The sequence below is a fragment of the Hydra viridissima genome, unplaced genomic scaffold, assembly GCF_058129835.1.
Source record: "Hydra viridissima isolate aposymbiotic clone 2 unplaced genomic scaffold, HvirCarnegie_v1 scaffold_13, whole genome shotgun sequence".
Lineage (NCBI taxonomy): Eukaryota > Metazoa > Cnidaria > Hydrozoa > Anthoathecata > Hydridae > Hydra > Hydra viridissima.
In genome coordinates this window covers 571,087-590,830 of record NW_028324312.1, presented here as the reverse complement: position 1 = coordinate 590,830, position 19,744 = coordinate 571,087, and the positions used below count along the sequence as shown (strand labels likewise).

Below are 19,744 nucleotides of genomic sequence, written 5' to 3'. Positions count from 1 at the left end.
AGCCAGACAAAGACGAGAACAAGAATAGACGAGAATTACACAAGCAAGACTCTAAGACAATACATCAACAAATGCAGAACACCAACCCACCACTCTTTCAGACCATTATAACGCACCGACAATCACCATAAACGTACAGCCCCAACCGAGAGGAAGGGGATACTGGATACTGAACAACACCCTACTAAATGACAAGACATACATAGACCTCATGACAAAACAAATAACCATTCAAACAGAAAAACACCCAGACTTTAGACAAATACCAGAATGGTGGGAAAATACAAAAAAACAGATAAAAGAAACAACACTGAAATACGCACACAAACGACACAAACAGAACAAAACACAAGAACTGAGACTAACGAGAAAAACTGAGAAACACACTGAGAAAGGAGGAACGGAAACATCTAGACAACACCATGAGCACGAACATTAGACACAAACTCGAACATATACAGAGACGAAAAGAAGAAGCCGCACGAATACGAACAAAACAGATACGGAACATAGACGGAGAACGCCCGACGAACTACTTTTGCAATTTAGAAAAAACAAAGACAGGCACACCACGAAATAACGGAACTGAGAGACAAACAAGGACAATTACAGCAAGACCCCGAACAGATACTAAACGTTATGACGGACTTTTACGAATCACTATACACCAAAGAAGACCTGAACATACAGACACAGACAGAAATACTAACCGAAACGAAGACCCCCCGACTAACAGAAACACAAAGAAAATTATGCGACGAAGACTATACAGAACAAGAAATCACAACAGCACTACAAAACATGAAAAACGAAAAGACACCAGGCACAGACGGACTGACAGCGGAGTTCTATAAAAAATTCTGGCCGCTGTTGACAAAAACACTTTACAAAAATGACAAACGCAGTACTGGACCGATCTTACTTAACACAATCACAAAGAGACGCTCTAATCACATGCATATACAAAAAAGGAGACAGAACAGACATAACAAACTGGCGACCTATCTCCCTACTGAACATAGACTACAAACTCATCACAAAGACAATGACGAACAGAATAAAAAATACATTACCACACATCATCAGCCAATACCAGACTGCATGCATCCCACACAGACAAATACACATGAACCTACTGTACACCAGAGACATTATAAAATAGCAAACATCGAAGACATGAGAAACACAGCAATCATATCCATCGACCAAATAAAAGCATTCGACAGAGTAGACTGGACGTACCTTTTCAAAACACTGACGAAATACAACTACGGACCCAAGACTATACGAAACATAAAAACGCTATACACAAACATATCCACAAAAATAAAAACAAACGGACACATCTCACGACCGTTTTACCCGACAAGAGGGGTAAGACAAGGATGCCCTCTATCCATGACACTTTACATACTACAGGCAGACATACTAATACAAAACATAACACAAAACAAACACATAAAAGGCATAAAGACAAACTACAACGAAACAAAGGTAACAGCATACGCGGACGACACACTCTTCTACATCACGAAACTGAAATCCTTACAGAACCTAGAACAAAACCCTACACAGATTCGAAACCGCTACCGGACAGAAAACTCAACAGAGACAAATGCCAAGGACTGTGGATAGGACAAAACAAAGACAAAAAAACCGGACCGCTTGGCTTCGACTGGACAGAAAACAAAATACGCACACTAGGCCTGACTTTCCCCAATGACGGAACAGACGACATAACAGAAAACTGGAACAGATGTACACACAAATTCAAAAAACAAATACAAGACTGGAAGAGACAAAATCTGAGTATTAAGGGAAAAATCACAGTGGTGAACACCTTAATACTCAGCAAACTATGGCACACTCTACCAAATACTACCGACACCAAACAAAAAACAGATTGACAAGACCATGACACCGATATACGACTATATATGGAACAACGCGAAAACAAGAATCAACAAAACACAGCTACATCAGACAATACGCAACGGAGGACAAAACCTAATAGACATAAACACAAAAGCACAGACACTACAAACAAAATGGACGATCAAAATACTCACACACAATACACACATGCCATGGACAGACACAGCAATACACTTTTTAAACAGATACCGGAACGCAAGACAAAACAAATACACGCTATACACAGCAACCACACCCAACGAAAAACCCCCTATACCCAAAACATACAGAGACTTAATACACAACTGGGAGACATTTACCAAAGACATAAAAGTACAAGACGACACACTCGAAGCCATACTGAACCAACCGCTATACTATAACCCCCTACTGCCAACAAAACCCACTACAGAAAACCCGTTCCCCCCCCTACCGAGACCCACAAAACACACAAAAACGCAAGACATACAAATAATAGCAGACTTGTGTAACTTATCGACACCAGGACTACTCACAGCAGACAAACTAGAAATACCACACAAAACACTAACAGAAATAACAAAACGGATACCGACCACATGGATGCACAAACTGAACACAGAAACACCAAATTACACATATCGCAAATACATCCCATCCATCCACATAGAAAACAAAAACAGAAAACTGACACAGATAACGAACAAACAAATATACCACAGAATACTGACATCAAAAATGACACCCCCCGACAGACATATAAAATGGAACAGAAAACTCCCACCCGGACAAACGCCCATAACAAAACGAGACTGGGACAGAAAATTTCAAAAACTACAAGACAGAAACCATTATAACAAAGCCAACGAAATACAATACAAATACATACACAGAAAACTCCCATCACTCAACACTATGCACAAATGGAACAAAAACATAGACAAAACATGCAAACGATGCGACAAAAACGAAACGGAAACATTGCAAACACTGGTTCTACTACTGCCCAGACACACAGAAAATATGCATACAAATCATAAACATACTGAACACCATATACCCAAACGACAAATACAGCAATACCCTAAAATTTTTTCTTATGGGTATTGCAACCGCACAAGACAGAAGTATAGGCGACACATGCATAGACACCTTTTACGAAACAATACAACACACACGAAACGCACTGATTTTCGAAAAACAAAAAACTAAACGCTCCACTGCACTTTCACACGCTACTAATAAAGAGACTGAGAACAGAAATAAAGACAGAAAACAAAAATCAAAACACTTACAAAACCGCTATTAAAATTTGCGACGAAAACATCAAAAACATTACAAAAACACAACAACACAAAACAACTAACCCTCGACAAATAATATCCGTAATATATAAAATGTAAATAATGTAAATAAAAAAAAAAAAAAAAAAAAAAAAAAAAAAAAAAAAAAAAAAAAAAAACTTGACTAAGTAAAAAAAAAAAAAAAAAAAAAAAAAAAAAAAAAAAAAAAAAAATATTATATAGCAAAAAATCAAATAAAAAATATATACGATTGTAAATAAATTTATCACGAAATTGTAAATATGTAAATTTATCCGTCCACAGCTGCCCATGGCTGATGTGACGTAAAAGGAAATAAAAAAAAAAAAAAAAAAGATCAAGTGTAGTATCTGTTCTTATCAGTTTAATATCTGGTACGCCGGCATAGTCCGGCTCATATATTAATCTGATTTTTGGCATTTGGTCAAGGGATCGTAGGTTTACCTCGCCCTGACCGCGGGTTGCCTCGGCGTTGCACTACTGCTGAGCGCGGCCCATACTATAGAGAAGGAAAAAAAAAAAGCAAACAAACGGGACGATGCGGTGTGCAATCGAAAACCCACAATTGAGAAGATTGGGGCACGTCCGAGGCTGCCCACACAACGGGAAAAGCATACTTACCTGACGGGGAAGTAAACCTGATCAACATGGGGCTTCTTCCAGGGTGAGGCTCTTGCATTGCACTTCGCCTGGGCTGACCCCTGCGATTACCGCTAACGTCGGTAACTCGACCGTACAATTTCTGGTAGTGGGGGCCTGCGTTCGCGCTCGCCCCCTCCTCTAACGACTTAAAAAAAAAACCTCTCCTCTCACCCCTAAGAGTCTACTGCATATTTTGAGAGGCGCATACAAAGTCTGCTATAAGTGCAAAAAATTTTATTTATTTCAAAAGTTGTTGTTTTTTTTTTTTTTGTTTTTTTTTTTTTTTGTACAAAATCAATAAAAATCTAAGAATCGCAAAGAGGCAACCAAATAAGCATAGGAGCGACGAGAATCGTTTCAACGTGACAACCAGCAAGCGTGATCGACCGGTACAATCCCGGAAATCACTCGACGGCGGAACAAAATGTGACAGTCACAACAGTGAAAACGAGTCGCTGTATAAAAAACAATGACGATAATAATAGTTAAAATAACAAACAGTAGCAATAAGAAAATCGATATCAATAGTGACAACGAAAATAATGACAACGATGAAGATAACAATAACGACAATAACAAAAATTAACGATAGCATCGATAAACTAACGATATAGTAATACTGACAATAGCAACGACCACAAAAAAATAAGCATTAGCAATAACGATCTAACAGTAACAATAGTAACAACAACAGCAGCAGCAACAGTAACAACAATTGTCAACCATTTATGCATATCGCATATTGGATTCTGGTGCGGTGAAATGCATTCTTTACTACCGTTCATTATTTTCATGAAAACAGCTCTGATTCCTACGTGTTGATCTTAGAAAAGAAACGACAACGACCGAAACATTTTGGCAAGTTGACACGTCAATACGCAACGTTGCAGAGATACGTAACGACGATTGACGAATCTTACAAATTTTGCTCTCAAAGCTAGTTTTGCAGTCTTTTCGTCATTTCGACAAAACTAGGGAACATTGACATCGTGCAACTTTAGACTTGCGAGGGTTTCTTTCATGGCCGCCGAGAGGACGGGGAAGATTCCCGGGTATCCCCGTGTATCTACAAACGATATTTTAAAAATCATTTTTTTAAAAGATTTAAATAGTTTTTGACTTTTAAAAGATTTCATTAACTTTCGTTTTTAATTTTTAATGACTAGAGCACACTTCTATTGGTCCTGGGTATGTAATTGATCACAACGAGGGCCCTTAAGAAAACTTCCCCTGGGCCTCGTTGACTATGGTGGCTATAGTCCCTTTAACCGTTGCCCTTGTTGTTCAGCATCAAAACTAGCTTTCTGGCTTTTGTGCGAGGAAAAAGAGCGCCATTTTCTTCCCTCAGAGATGCGGAGACGGAAGAAGCGCCCTCACACACCTTTCGACCAGTCCCCTTTCAATCGACACCACCCAGGCAGGGCCGTGTTTATGCATATTCTTTTGCAGGGGATGAGTTCTGTGTATCTTAGAGTCAACTGAAAAAGCAGATTTTGTAAAGAAAAGGGAGTCCCCTTTGGCGACTTTTTTTTTTTTTTTTCGTAAACGGTTGCAAAAGCCTACGGCACCAGGAGTTCCCAGGCGGTCACCCATCCAAGTACTACCCTGGCCCGACGATGCTTAACTTCCGTGATCGGACGAGAACGGGTGTATTCACCGTGGTATGGTCGTAGGCAATAGTGTACGGCTTTAATTTAAAATTTAAAGTTTCTAACGCCTTAACAATAATTTTTAACGGATGTGTGGCTATGAAAATAGCCTTTTGTGTTGTTTATACCGCCGTTTACTGGGCTGCTGGCTTTGGAACCTTCTCGTTCTTTTTGGGAAGCAACACAGCTTGAATGTTTGGCAACACACCGCCGCTCGCAATTGTAACACCTGACAACAACTTGTTTAACTCTTCGTCGTTGCGAACAGCTAGCTGTAAGTGACGAGGAATGATCCTGGCTTTTTTGTTATCGCGTGCAGCATTACCAGCTAACTCTAAGATTTCGGCGGAGAGGTATTCCAAAACTGCAGCTAAGTAGACCGGTGCGCCTGACCGATGCGATTGGCGTAATGCCCTTTGCGCAAAAATCGGTGAACGCGACCAACAGGAAACTGAAGACCCGCTCTAAAAGATCGAGTTTTTGCCTTGGCCTTAGCTTTTCCTCCTTTTCCACGTCCCTGACATTTTATTTTCTAACACAAGCAGAGACAGACAGACGGACCAGAGATCTCGTGCGCCTTTTTTTTATTTTAAACAGCAAAAAGTTTGCTATTCTTATCAAAATAGAGTGGTCTCAAAGTCAACCTTTTTTTAACCAATAGTAAAAAAGAAATAAACGATGCTCAAACAACTTAATCTTTTAAGAACCAATAGAAGTGCATATGACGCAAGAGTTTTCAAGTTGGAGGCTACAACTTTATCTTAAATTAAATCCAGTTGCAATGCAATGAAAACAAACGAAAAGAATTTTTACTGTTAGGCCCGTCGAAATGTCAGACGCACAAAAAACCGGAGGAAAACAAGCGCCAAAGGTGGCGAAAAAAGGCGAGAAGCGCGCCGGTAAGAAAGGTGGTAAAATCGCTGGAACTGGTGACAAGAAGCGCAAGAGAAAGAGACGAGAGTCTTATGCCATTTACATTTACAAACGTCCTGAAGCAAGTTCACCCTGATGTCGGTGTTTCTTCTAAAGCAATGAGCATCATGAATTCTTTCGTGAACGACATTTTCGAAAGAATTGCTTCTGAAGCTTCGCGGCTCGCCCTTCAAAATAAGAAATCTACGATCTCTTCGCGTGAAATTCAAACCGCCGTGCGCCTTTTACTTCCCGGTGAACTTGCTAAACACGCAGTGAGCGAAGGCACCAAGGCTGTTACCAAGTACACCAGCAGTAAGTAGATCAAAATCCGCTCAAACGGCTATTTTTATAGCCACGCATCTTTTAAAAACATTAGACGCATTAACGAAATAGGTTCAAATGAAAATATCTGTTGCAATCGCTATATTAATTGTGCAAACAATGCCAAGTGCAGAATAGCTAAACTAGCTGCTAAAATAAAACACTTAAACTGCTGCATCCGTCCTAGGCTATGAACAACTTAAAACCTTTTTTTTCTTCTTCAAAATTGCTCTCAAACTCCCCTTTTCTAGAATATACATCGACCTAAAAAGCACGGAGCAGTTACCGGTGAGGTTACTGTGACTTTCAAACTCAATTAGTGTAATTGTTACTACCTGACAAAGTCCTAAATGCCGCGCAACGTTTTAAAGAAATGTGTACCTATGAAAATAGCCGTTTGATGAAGGATTGAGCAGTACAGGTTATTTCTTGTCCACTTTTGCGGTGGCACTCTTTGCAGCGACTTTCTTCTTAGGTGCTGTTTCAGCTTTCTTTACCGCGGGTTTTTTAGCAACCGGTAGCTTGGCGCTCCTTTTTAACTGGAGCGCATGAAATAGCACCAGCGCGACTAATCTTAGTGAGAGCAGTTCTACTTTTGAAGTGTATGAGCAACGCTGGCTTCTAAAAATCCATTAGTCGATTGTCGCTATACCTATGCTGCCACGCAAACTCAATAGTGGTGGGGATCACAAACACGCAAGATAGTACGACTGCAAGAATATTTAATGCGTTGGCAAAGTGTTCAAAGTATTCAAATGTTGTCAGCAAAATTGTTACATCAAACGGGTAAAGAAAACTGACGTTCTGTAAAGCTATCAAAATGTATCAAGGTGTAGAAAAAGTCTAATTAAAACAGTTAATAGTACCGCTGTCATTTTGTAGATGATTTTTTATGGATTATGTTAGTTATGGAAAAATAATTGGTGCATGAAAGGGTCAATGGGATAGTTACGAAACTACAAATGTTGTTAATGTTTGTAAGAAAATAAGACCGAGGAAGTAGACACAGTGTAATATCGTCAGTACAAATCATAATCTGATCACAATCGGAAAAAAAAAGAAGAAGAAGAATACAGTTTTGTTTGTAAATTTTTTTTTAATGACTCATAAAAAGGCTTGGGTACTAGTGATAACCCACAAGCTCTAAAATATCTAAAAAGATGCACTGTCTTCCGACCAGAGTTTCGGCACGGAAAAAACACATACTACATTTAGTCACTGTGTATTAAGGTATGCATCAAATACTTGCCAATCGCATTTCGTTCATTTCGGGGTTTCGGGAAGGGGAATGATAAAAAAAAAAAAGAAAGAATTCGCAACTGAGCGTCCGCGGTGCACCCATCTTACTAGGCTGCGCGAGTAAGCAGAAACCGTTACTATGCTCTTAGCTAAACCAATGATATTTATACTAACTAGATGTAAAACTTCAATAAATTTCGTAAGAAATTGTGAAGCAAGTTTTTTAAGTTTTTAAAGCCGGTAGCCTCTTTATTTAAACTGACAATAATTCGTTTGTTTTAATCGATGTTTTTATGATTCTGGCTGGCAAAAAAAAAACTTGCTTGGCAAAAAAATATGCTTCACTGCGAAAGCGCGAGTTAAATATCTAGTTAATATACACTTAACCGCAAAATTAACGCACCACATACATTTCGATTTATTTTAATTGTGGTCATATATTTTGACAAACGTGTTAAGAATAGAACACATGAACACAGTTATTTCGATGATAATAATAAAAGCGACTTTGAGGATGGTGAGAAAAGAAAAGAAAAGAAAGAAAAACAAACTAAAACTAGAAATATGGTAAGTAATAAAATTAAGGTAAGTAACAAAATAAACTAAGATGATTATTGTTGTTATGCACACTAATACAGCTTAAAATGTAACATTTTTGACTTATCAATATCTAGTGTTGCCACATCTTGATGTTGTTGCAGCCAGACAGCACCGTGGATTTCTTTTAATTAGAGGTGTAATCGTTTCTTGAAGGATATCTTCACATACGCGGATAAGACTTTGTCGCAACTCGTCTAGGTGGTGGATGTTGACTTCTAACACAGCGTGCCATTATGCCCCAAAGATGCTCTATTGGGTTCATATCTGGACTGCAAGCCGGCCACTCCAAAACTTGAATAGTAGCATTTTGTAAGTATTCAGTAACAACATGCGCCGTATGTGGTCTAGCATTATCTTACATAAGAAGGAATCCATCTCCCATGAACGATGCAAGAGGTACCAAAAAAGGTTTTAAAATGTCAGCTTATGTATCGTTGAGAAGTCAGAACAGACGTGTTGCTCAAATGACAGTTATCATTGAGCAACACATCTGTTCATACTAACTTTATACATACTTTTCTTTTAAAAGTGAGGTTTAGTTACAGCAAAACGTGCTGCTTATGAAAAGCTGCTACAATTTGGAAACTAAAACGGAATAAAGCCTACAAATGACGTCACAATAAACATTATTATCGACTTTGTATTTGATAAATCCGGGAAATACGTAATATTTTTCAAAATAAGTCGGAATTTATAAGTGGTGCGTTAATTTTGCGGTAAAGTGCATATCATTGAGTTTAACAACGGTGCAGTGGTTACGCGCAGTCCTACTGAAATTTTTGGTGTTGGCGTAGCGTCAAGAGCAGAAAAGGTGCTTTTAGCTTGTTTCGAAAAAAAAAAAGAAAATAAAAAAAAGGGAAACTAAACAAATTAAATCCTGTTTTATCTTCTCATACAGTAGCTGATGCCAAAACCAAGACAAGTGACAAGTTTAGAGGAGTTCACACAGTTTTTTTAACGATTTTTCAAGAATGCTTTAAGGTAATAAAAAGTACTGTGCTATTTTATTTTCAATCTTTTCACCTTATTTTGGTGTTTGTGTTTTAAAATTTGAAGCAGTTTAACCCCTATTGTTGTGCCCACTTTACTTTTTCAAGTCTTCAAATACTTAAGAATAGTTTCTGATGAAAAAATCCTTTCAAAAATAAATTTTCATTTTTAGAAGCATCAACTTTATGAAGGAGTAGTCACAAAAGACTTTCATGAGTGCAGTTACAGAGTTTGTTCTGAGTTCCTGGATTATCCAGAATGCAAGTTGCAATACTCTTTAGAGCATCCCACTCAATGAATAAGAAGTGGGAAATTCTTCTTGATTTTATTGGTGAGTGAAACAGAAATAGGATCTTTCTAAGACTTTTACCTATTTCTTTAGTTTGTTCATAGCTTTGTTTCATTTACAGTTATACTGACACAACCCCAATAAAGTAATGCTTAATTAGGTATGCTTTTCACTGGACAATCTATAGCTTCTTTGGAATGATCCCTTTAATTCGATTAAAGATATGCGATAAAATTTTAAAAAAATTACATACTCATTACATTTTGAACTGAACCTTTTGTTTGGCTTTCTCACATTATGTTTTATAGAGTTACTGCTAAAGTTAACTCAGCCTCAGGTAGCAAGTCTGATTATTGAAAATAAGTTATTGAAAGAGAATTTTGAGTGTTGTCCTGGGGCAAGGTTAAGGGTTAAGTTAGGTTAGCAGAGCATATAATATTGAAGCAGTTAAAGTTTCAAGAAAAAGGTAAGTCATGTTTCTTCGATAGTTTACCAGAACCATTTTTTAAAAGTGATAGTTTGAAAAAGTTGACCTTTAGCCAACAAGTAAACATCCTTTTAACTGACTTGGGAATTATATTTTTAAGTTTATTCTCCATCAATCCTGAGCTTCTAATTTGTACGCAAATACATTTGCAGGCTTAATTTAGGTTAGGTAATATGTTAAAAAATGTAATATTTAAAAAAAATACTTTGCTTATTGTTCCAGGTCTCATTAACTTTTACCACGCTCTGCGAGTTTGTGATTGGAAAAATGCAGATACAGTGTGCAAGGTATGTATGCTTTACCTTTGCTAACCTAATGCTGTGTCGGTTTAGTGTCATAAATTTTTTCATTTTCCATTTGTCATTTGATATTTTGTCAGTGGATGTTTTAGGTCACTTTTTAAAATTGTTTTACCTTTTTGTCAGTAAACATTTAAAGTGTTCATTTCTTGCAATAACTAAAGTATCTGAAAAATATTTTCTTGCTACTCAGTTTAAATTCTTAACTTAATTTGCACCATCCCAATTTTTAAACTTTCAAGCTTGTTTTTTTAGACTTTGTGAGGAATTACTACTTGGGAAAGGATCGAGGCTAATGACAAGCAAGTCCTCCTAAACTCTGCTGTTTCTTGGCGACCCTGGTGATGAATTAAAGTACTGTCATTACAACAGTTGAAAAGAACATTTAAATACAGAGGTTCTCAAAATGCTTTTTGACAGAGAAATCTGTCGGACGCTCATATACAGAGTTGATTTTCAGTTGTTCAACTTGGCCTTTGATCACATCTGCTGCCCAGCGTTAAATTTAAAAGCCTTTAAACGTTTTTTATGTTTTGGTTAATTGGGTTATTTTTGAAAGAAGCTTGTTATTTTTGAAAGAAGCTGGGTTATTTTTGAAAAAAAGCCCAAATGTTTTAGAGTGAAATTGATGCAGTACAAGAAAGCCATGTTTTCATCGTTGAAACTTAAAGTTACCCATCGACTTGATCATTCAAATGTCCACAAGTTTTTTCGTTGAGAGGGAGGGAGCCGGGACAAAGTCGTTGCAAAAAGTATCGCTTCTCGGCCTAATGGCTAAGATCAAGTGTAGTATCATCATCCTTACGCCGAAAAGTCGGGCACCACTAGGTGGTGTAAAAAATCCGATGAGGTGCTGGGCCAAAAAGTCGGACACCATCATTTAATGGTGTATTGATCCGAATGAGGCTCAGTGTCGAAAAGTCGGGCACCACTTGGTGGTGTAAAAAATCCGATGAGGCGGTCATGGGTGGTGTGCGAAGCTTTGGTCATGAGCTGCTAAAGTCGGGCAGAGGATCCGGGAATATTCGTTAACTCGAGTACTCGGGGGCCTCAAGGTAGATCCGTCAAGGGTTGGCTTTAACATCAGTCGACAAGACGTAAAATGGGGTGACGTAGGCAAGCGCCGAACATCCTCCCGTCCACAGCTGCCGATGGCTGATGAGACGTTAAAGGAAATAAAAAAAAAAAAAAAAAAAGATCAAGTGTAGTATCTGTTCTTATCAGTTTAATATCTGGTACGCCGGCATAGTCCGGCTCATATATTAATCTGATTTTTGGCATTTGGTCAAGGGATCGTAGGTTTACCTCGCCCTGACCGCGGGTTGCCTCGGCGTTGCACTACTGCTGAGCGCGGCCCATACTATAGAGAAGGAAAAAAAAAAAGCAAACAAACGGGACGATGCGGTGTGCAATCGAAAACCCACAATTGAGAAGATTGGGGCACGTCCGAGGCTGCCCACACAACGGGAAAAGCATACTTACCTGACGGGGAAGTAAACCTGATCAACATGGGGCTTCTTCCAGGGTGAGGCTCTTGCATTGCACTTCGCCTGGGCTGACCCCTGCGATTACCGCTAACGTCGGTAACTCGACCGTACAATTTCTGGTAGTGGGGGCCTGCGTTCGCGCTCGCCCCCTCCTCTAACGACTTAAAAAAAAAACCTCTCCTCTCACCCCTAAGAGTCTACTGCATATTTTGAGAGGCGCATACAAAGTCTGCTATAAGTGCAAATAAATTTTATTTATTTCAAAAGTTGTTGTTTTTTTTTTTTTTGTTTTTTTTTTTTTTTGTACAAAATCAATAAAAATCTAAGAATCGCAAAGAGGCAACCAAATAAGCATAGGAGCGACGAGAATCGTTTCAACGTGACAACCAGCAAGCGTGATCGACCGGTTACAATCCCGGAAATCACTCGACGGCGGAACAAAATGTGACAGTCACAACAGTGAAAACGAGTCGCTGTAATAAAAAACAATGACGATAATAATAGTTAAAATAACAAACAGTAGCAATAAGAAAATCGATATCAATAGTGACAACGAAAATAATGACAACGATGAAGATAACAATAACGACAATAACAAAAATTAACGATAGCATCGATAAACTAACGATAATAGTAATACTGACAATAGCAACGACCACAAAAAAATAAGCATTAGCAATAACGATCTAACAGTAACAATAGTAACAACAACAGCAGCAGCAACAGTAACAACAATTGTCAACCATTTATGCATATCGCATATTGGATTCTGGTGCGGTGAAATGCATTCTTTTACTACCGTTCATTATTTTCATGAAAACAGCTCTGATTCCTACGTGTTGATCTTAGAAAGAAACGACAACGACCGAAACATTTTGGCAAGTTGACACGTCAATACGCAACGTTGCCAGAGATACGTAACGACGATTGACGAATCTTACAAATTTTTGCTCTTCAAAGCTAGTTTTGCAGTCTTTTCGTCATTTCGACAAAACTAGGGAACATTGACATCGTGCAACTTTAGACTTGCGAGGGTTTCTTTCATGGCCGCCGAGAGGACGGGGAAGATTCCCGGGTATCCCCGTGTATCTACAAACGATATTTTAAAAATCATTTTTTTAAAAGATTTAAATAGTTTTGACTTTTAAAAGATTTCATTAACTTTCGTTTTTAATTTTTAATGACTAGAGCACACTTCTATTGGTCCTGGGTATGTAATTGATCACAACGAGGGCCCCTTAAGAAAACTTCCCCTGGGCCCTCGTTGACTATGGTGGCTATAGTCCCTTTAACCGTTGCCCTTGTTGTTCAGCATCAAAACTAGCTTTCTGGCTTTTGTGCGAGGAAAAAGAGCGCCATTTTCTTTCCCTCAGAGATGCGGAGACGGAAGAAGCGCCCTCACACCTTTCGACCAGTCGCTCCCCTTTCAATCGACACCACCCAGGCAGGGCCGTGTTTATGCATATTCTTTTGCAGGGGATGAGTTCTGTGTATCTTAGAGTCAACTGAAAAAGCAGATTTTGTAAAGAAAAGGGAGTCCCCTTTGGCGACTTTTTTTTTTTTTTTTCGTAAACGGTTGCAAAAGCCTACGGCACCAGGAGTTCCCAGGCGGTCACCCATCCAAGTACTACCCTGGCCCGACGATGCTTAACTTCCGTGATCGGACGAGAACGGGTGTATTCACCGTGGTATGGTCGTAGGCAATAGTGTACGGCTTTAATTTAAAATTTAAAGTTTCTAACGCCTTAACAATAATTTTTAACGGATGTGTGGCTATGAAAATAGCCTTTTGTGTTGTTTATACCGCCGTTTACTGGGCTGCTGGCTTTGGAACCTTCTCGTTCTTTTTGGGAAGCAACACAGCTTGAATGTTTGGCAACACACCGCCGCTCGCAATTGTAACACCTGACAACAACTTGTTTAACTCTTCGTCGTTGCGAACAGCTAGCTGTAAGTGACGAGGAATGATCCTGGCTTTTTTGTTATCGCGTGCAGCATTACCAGCTAACTCTAAGATTTCGGCGGAGAGGTATTCCAAAACTGCAGCTAAGTAGACCGGTGCGCCTGAACCGATGCGATTGGCGTAATGCCCTTTGCGCAAAAATCGGTGAACGCGACCAACAGGAAACTGAAGACCCGCTCTAAAAGATCGAGTTTTTGCCTTGGCCTTAGCTTTTCCTCCTTTTCCACGTCCTGACATTTTATTTTCTAACACAAGCAGAGACAGACAGACGGACCAGAGATCTCGTGCGCCTTTTTTTTATTTTAAACAGCAAAAAGTTTGCTATTCTTATCAAAATAGAGTGGTCTCAAAGTCAACCTTTTTTTAACCAATAGTAAAAAAGAAATAAACGATGCTCAAACAACTTAATCTTTTAAGAACCAATAGAAGTGCATATGACGCAAGAGTTTTCAAGTTGGAGGCTACAACTTTATCTTAAATTAAATCCAGTTGCAATGCAATGAAAACAAACGAAAAGAATTTTTACTGTTAGGCCCGTCGAAATGTCAGACGCACAAAAAACCGGAGGAAAACAAGCGCCAAAGGTGGCGAAAAAAGGCGAGAAGCGCGCCGGTAAGAAAGGTGGTAAAATCGCTGGAACTGGTGACAAGAAGCGCAAGAGAAAGAGACGAGAGTCTTATGCCATTTACATTTACAACGTCCTGAAGCAAGTTCACCCTGATGTCGGTGTTTCTTCTAAAGCAATGAGCATCATGAATTCTTTCGTGAACGACATTTTCGAAAGAATTGCTTCTGAAGCTTCGCGGCTCGCCCTTCAAAATAAGAAATCTACGATCTCTTCGCGTGAAATTCAAACCGCCGTGCGCCTTTTACTTCCCGGTGAACTTGCTAAACACGCAGTGAGCGAAGGCACCAAGGCTGTTACCAAGTACACCAGCAGTAAGTAGATCAAAATCCGCTCAAACGGCTATTTTTATAGCCACGCATCTTTTAAAAACATTAGACGCATTAACGAAATAGGTTCAAATGAAAATATCTGTTGCAATCGCTATATTTAATTGTGCAAACAATGCCAAGTGCAGAATAGCTAAACTAGCTGCTAAAATAAAACACTTAAACTGCTGCATCCGTCCTAGGCTATGAACAACTTAAAACCTTTTTTTTTCTTCTTCAAAATTGCTCTCAAACTCCCCTTTTCTAGAATATACATCGACCTAAAAAGCACGGAGCAGTTACCGGTGAGGTTACTGTGACTTTCAAACTCAATTAGTGTAATTGTTACTACCTGACAAAGTCCTAAATGCCGCGCAACGTTTTAAAGAAATGTGTACCTATGAAAATAGCCGTTTGATGAAGGATTGAGCAGTACAGGTTATTTCTTGTCCACTTTTGCGGTGGCACTCTTTGCAGCGACTTTCTTCTTAGGTGCTGTTTCAGCTTTCTTTACCGCGGGTTTTTTAGCAACCGGTAGCTTGGCGCTCCTTTTTAACTGGAGCGCATGAAATAGCACCAGCGCGACTAATCTTAGTGAGAGCAGTTCTACTTTTGAAAGTGTATGAGCAACGCTGGCTTCTAAAAATCCATTAGTCGATTGTCGCTATACCTATGCTGCCACGCAAACTCAATAGTGGTGGGGATCACAAACACGCAAGATAGTACGACTGCAAGAATATTTAATGCGTTGGCAAAGTGTTCAAAGTATTCAAATGTTGTCAGCAAAATTGTTACATCAACGGGTAAAGAAAACTGACGTTCTGTAAAGCTATCAAAATGTATCAAGGTGTAGAAAAAGTCTAATTAAAACAGTTAATAGTACCGCTGTCATTTTGTAGATGATTTTTTATGGATTATGTTAGTTATGGAAAAATAATTGGTGCATGAAAGGGTCAATGGGATAGTTACGAAACTACAAATGTTGTTAATGTTTGTAAGAAAATAAGACCGAGGAAGTAGACACAGTGTAATATCGTCAGTACAAATCATAATCTGATCACAATCGGAAAAAAAAAGAAGAAGAAGAATACAGTTTTGTTTGTAAATTTTTTTTTAATGACTCATAAAAAGGCTTGGGTACTAGTGATAACCCACAAGCTCTAAAATATCTAAAAAGATGCACTGTCTTCCGACCAGAGTTTCGGCACGGAAAAAACACATACTACAATTTAGTCACTGTGTATTAAGGTATGCATCAAATACTTGCCAATCGCATTTCGTTCATTTCGGGGTTTCGGGAAGGGGAATGATAAAAAAAAAAAAGAAAGAATTCGCAACTGAGCGTCCGCGGTGCACCCATCTTACTAGGCTGCGCGAGTAAGCAGAAACCGTTACTATGCTCTTAGCTAAACCAATGATATTTATACTAACTAGATGTAAAACTTCAAATAAATTTCGTAAGAAATTGTGAAGCAAGTTTTTTAAGTTTTTAAAGCCGGTAGCCTCTTTATTTAAACTGACAATAATTCGTTTGTTTTAATCGATGTTTTTATGATTCTGGCTGGCAAAAAAAAACTTGCTTGGCAAAAAAATATGCTTCACTGCGAAAGCGCGAGTTAAATATCTAGTTAATATACACTTAACCGCAAAATTAACGCACCACATACATTTCGATTTATTTTAATTGTGGTCATATATTTTGACAAACGTGTTAAGAATAGAACACATGAACACAGTTATTTCGATGATAATAATAAAAGCGACTTTGAGGATGGTGAGAAAAGAAAAGAAAAGAAAGAAAAACAAACTAAAACTAGAAATATGGTAAGTAATAAAATTAAGGTAAGTAACAAAATAAACTAAGATGATTATTGTTGTTATGCACACTAATACAGCTTAAAATGTAACATTTTTGACTTATCAATATCTAGTGTTGCCACATCTTGATGTTGTTGCAGCCAGACAGCACCGTGGATTTCTTTTAATTAGAGGTGTAATCGTTTCTTGAAGGATATCTTCACATACGCGGATAAGACTTTGTCGCAACTCGTCTAGGTGGTGGATGTTGACTTCTAACACAGCGTGCCATTATGCCCCAAAGATGCTCTATTGGGTTCATATCTGGACTGCAAGCCGGCCACTCCAAAACTTGAATAGTAGCATTTTGTAAGTATTCAGTAACAACATGCGCCGTATGTGGTCTAGCATTATCTTACATAAGAAGGAATCCATCTCCCATGAACGATGCAAGAGGTACCAAAAAAGGTTTTAAAATGTCAGCTTATGTATCGTTGAGAAGTCAGAACAGACGTGTTGCTCAAATGACAGTTATCATTGAGCAACACATCTGTTCATACTAACTTTATACATACTTTTCTTTTAAAAGTGAGGTTTAGTTACAGCAAAACGTGCTGCTTATGAAAAGCTGCTACAATTTGGAAACTAAAACGGAATAAAGCCTACAAATGACGTCACAATAAACATTATTATCGACTTTGTATTTGATAAATCCGGGAAATACGTAATATTTTTCAAAATAAGTCGGAATTTATAAGTGGTGCGTTAATTTTGCGGTAAAGTGCATATCATTGAGTTTAACAACGGTGCAGTGGTTACGCGCAGTCCTACTGAAATTTTTGGTGTTGGCGTAGCGTCAAGAGCAGAAAAGGTGCTTTTAGCTTGTTTCGAAAAAAAAAAAGAAAATAAAAAAAAGGGAAACTAAACAAATTAAATCCTGTTTTATCTTCTCATACAGTAGCTGATGCCAAAACCAAGACAAGTGACAAGTTTAGAGGAGTTCACACAGTTTTTTTAACGATTTTTCAAGAATGCTTTAAGGTAATAAAAAGTACTGTGCTATTTTATTTTCAATCTTTTCACCTTATTTTGGTGTTTGTGTTTTAAAATTTGAAGCAGTTTAACCCCTATTGTTGTGCCCACTTTACTTTTTCAAGTCTTCAAATACTTAAGAATAGTTTCTGATGAAAAAATCCTTTCAAAAATAAATTTTCATTTTTAGAAGCATCAACTTTATGAAGGAGTAGTCACAAAAGACTTTCATGAGTGCAGTTACAGAGTTTGTTCTGAGTTCCTGGATTATCCAGAATGCAAGTTGCAATACTCTTTAGAGCATCCCACTCAATGAATAAGAAGTGGGAAATTCTTCTTGATTTTATTGGTGAGTGAAACAGAAATAGGATCTTTCTAAGACTTTTACCTATTTCTTTAGTTTGTTCATAGCTTTGTTTCATTTACAGTTATACTGACACAACCCCAATAAAGTAATGCTTAATTAGGTATGCTTTTCACTGGACAATCTATAGCTTCTTTGGAATGATCCCTTTAATTCGATTAAAGATATGCGATAAAATTTTAAAAAAATTACATACTCATTACATTTTGAACTGAACCTTTTGTTTGGCTTTCTCACATTATGTTTTATAGAGTTACTGCTAAAGTTAACTCAGCCTCAGGTAGCAAGTCTGATTATTGAAAATAAGTTATTGAAAGAGAATTTTGAGTGTTGTCCTGGGGCAAGGTTAAGGGTTAAGTTAGGTTAGCAGAGCATATAATATTGAAGCAGTTAAAGTTTCAAGAAAAAGGTAAGTCATGTTTCTTCGATAGTTTACCAGAACCATTTTTTAAAAGTGATAGTTTGAAAAAGTTGACCTTTAGCCAACAAGTAAACATCCTTTTAACTGACTTGGAATTATATTTTTAAGTTTATTCTCCATCAATCCTGAGCTTCTAATTTGTACGCAAATACATTTGCAGGCTTAATTTAGGTTAGGTAATATGTTAAAAAATGTAATATTTAAAAAAATACTTTGCTTATTGTTCCAGGTCTCATTAACTTTTACCACGCTCTGCGAGTTTGTGATTGGAAAAATGCAGATACAGTGTGCAAGGTATGTATGCTTTACCTTTGCTAACCTAATGCTGTGTCGGTTTAGTGTCATAAATTTTTTCATTTTCCATTTGTCATTTGATATTTTGTCAGTGGATGTTTTAGGTCACTTTTTAAAATTGTTTTACCTTTTTGTCAGTAAACATTTAAAGTGTTCATTTCTTGCAATAACTAAAGTATCTGAAAAATATTTTCTTGCTACTCAGTTTAAATTCTTAACTTAATTTGCACCATCCCAATTTTTAAACTTTCAAGCTTGTTTTTTTAGACTTTGTGAGGAATTACTACTTGGGAAAGGATCGAGGCTAATGACAAGCAAGTCCTCCTAAACTCTGCTGTTTCTTGGCGACCCTGGTGATGAATTAAAGTACTGTCATTACAACAGTTGAAAAGAACATTTAAATACAGAGGTTCTCAAAATGCTTTTTGACAGAGAAATCTGTCGGACGCTCATATACAGAGTTGATTTTCAGTTGTTCAACTTGGCCTTTGATCACATCTGCTGCCCAGCGTTAAATTTAAAAAGCCTTTAAACGTTTTTTATGTTTTGGTTAATTGGGTTATTTTTGAAAGAAGCTTGTTATTTTTGAAAGAAGCTGGGTTATTTTTGAAAAAAAGCCCAAATGTTTTAGAGTGAAATTGATGCAGTACAAGAAAGCCATGTTTTCATCGTTGAAACTTAAAGTTACCCATCGACTTGATCATTCAAATGTCCACAAGTTTTTTCGTTGAGAGGGAGGGAGCCGGGACAAAGTCGTTGCAAAAGTATCGCTTCTCGGCCTAATGGCTAAGATCAAGTGTAGTATCA

At 37.9% G+C, this 19,744-nt stretch overlaps 2 long non-coding RNA genes, 4 other non-coding genes and 2 pseudogenes across 6 annotated transcripts; 6 read left to right on the top strand and 2 right to left on the bottom strand.

Annotated features, from left to right (window-relative positions):
• Positions 1-3,506: 3,506 nt before the first annotated feature.
• Positions 3,507-3,718, top strand: LOC149879819 (U2 spliceosomal RNA; annotated as a pseudogene).
• A 110-nt stretch (positions 3,719-3,828) lies between these two features.
• Positions 3,829-3,992, top strand: LOC149879818 (U1 spliceosomal RNA). Its single transcript, XR_016446732.1, has one exon. It is a non-coding gene; the product is annotated as a U1 spliceosomal RNA (small nuclear RNA).
• A 1,421-nt stretch (positions 3,993-5,413) lies between these two features.
• On the bottom strand, positions 5,414-5,532 carry LOC149879817 (5S ribosomal RNA). The gene has a single exon (XR_016446600.1). It is a non-coding gene; the product is annotated as a 5S ribosomal RNA (ribosomal RNA).
• A 3,832-nt stretch (positions 5,533-9,364) lies between these two features.
• LOC149879816 (uncharacterized) lies at positions 9,365-11,398 on the top strand. The gene is made up of 4 exons (XR_016446236.1): positions 9,365-9,562; positions 9,744-9,902; positions 10,570-10,634; positions 10,902-11,398. It is a non-coding gene; the product is annotated as an uncharacterized LOC149879816 (long non-coding RNA).
• A 380-nt stretch (positions 11,399-11,778) lies between these two features.
• Positions 11,779-12,010, top strand: LOC149879815 (U2 spliceosomal RNA; annotated as a pseudogene).
• A 110-nt stretch (positions 12,011-12,120) lies between these two features.
• LOC149879814 (U1 spliceosomal RNA) lies at positions 12,121-12,284 on the top strand. Its single transcript, XR_016446731.1, has one exon. It is a non-coding gene; the product is annotated as a U1 spliceosomal RNA (small nuclear RNA).
• A 1,432-nt stretch (positions 12,285-13,716) lies between these two features.
• LOC149879813 (5S ribosomal RNA) lies at positions 13,717-13,835 on the bottom strand. Its single transcript, XR_016446599.1, has one exon. It is a non-coding gene; the product is annotated as a 5S ribosomal RNA (ribosomal RNA).
• Positions 13,836-17,669: 3,834 nt separating this feature from the next.
• Positions 17,670-19,442, top strand: LOC149879812 (uncharacterized). Its single transcript, XR_016446436.1, has 4 exons — positions 17,670-17,867; positions 18,049-18,207; positions 18,873-18,937; positions 19,205-19,442. It is a non-coding gene; the product is annotated as an uncharacterized LOC149879812 (long non-coding RNA).
• The last annotated feature ends 302 nt before the right edge of the window (positions 19,443-19,744 follow it).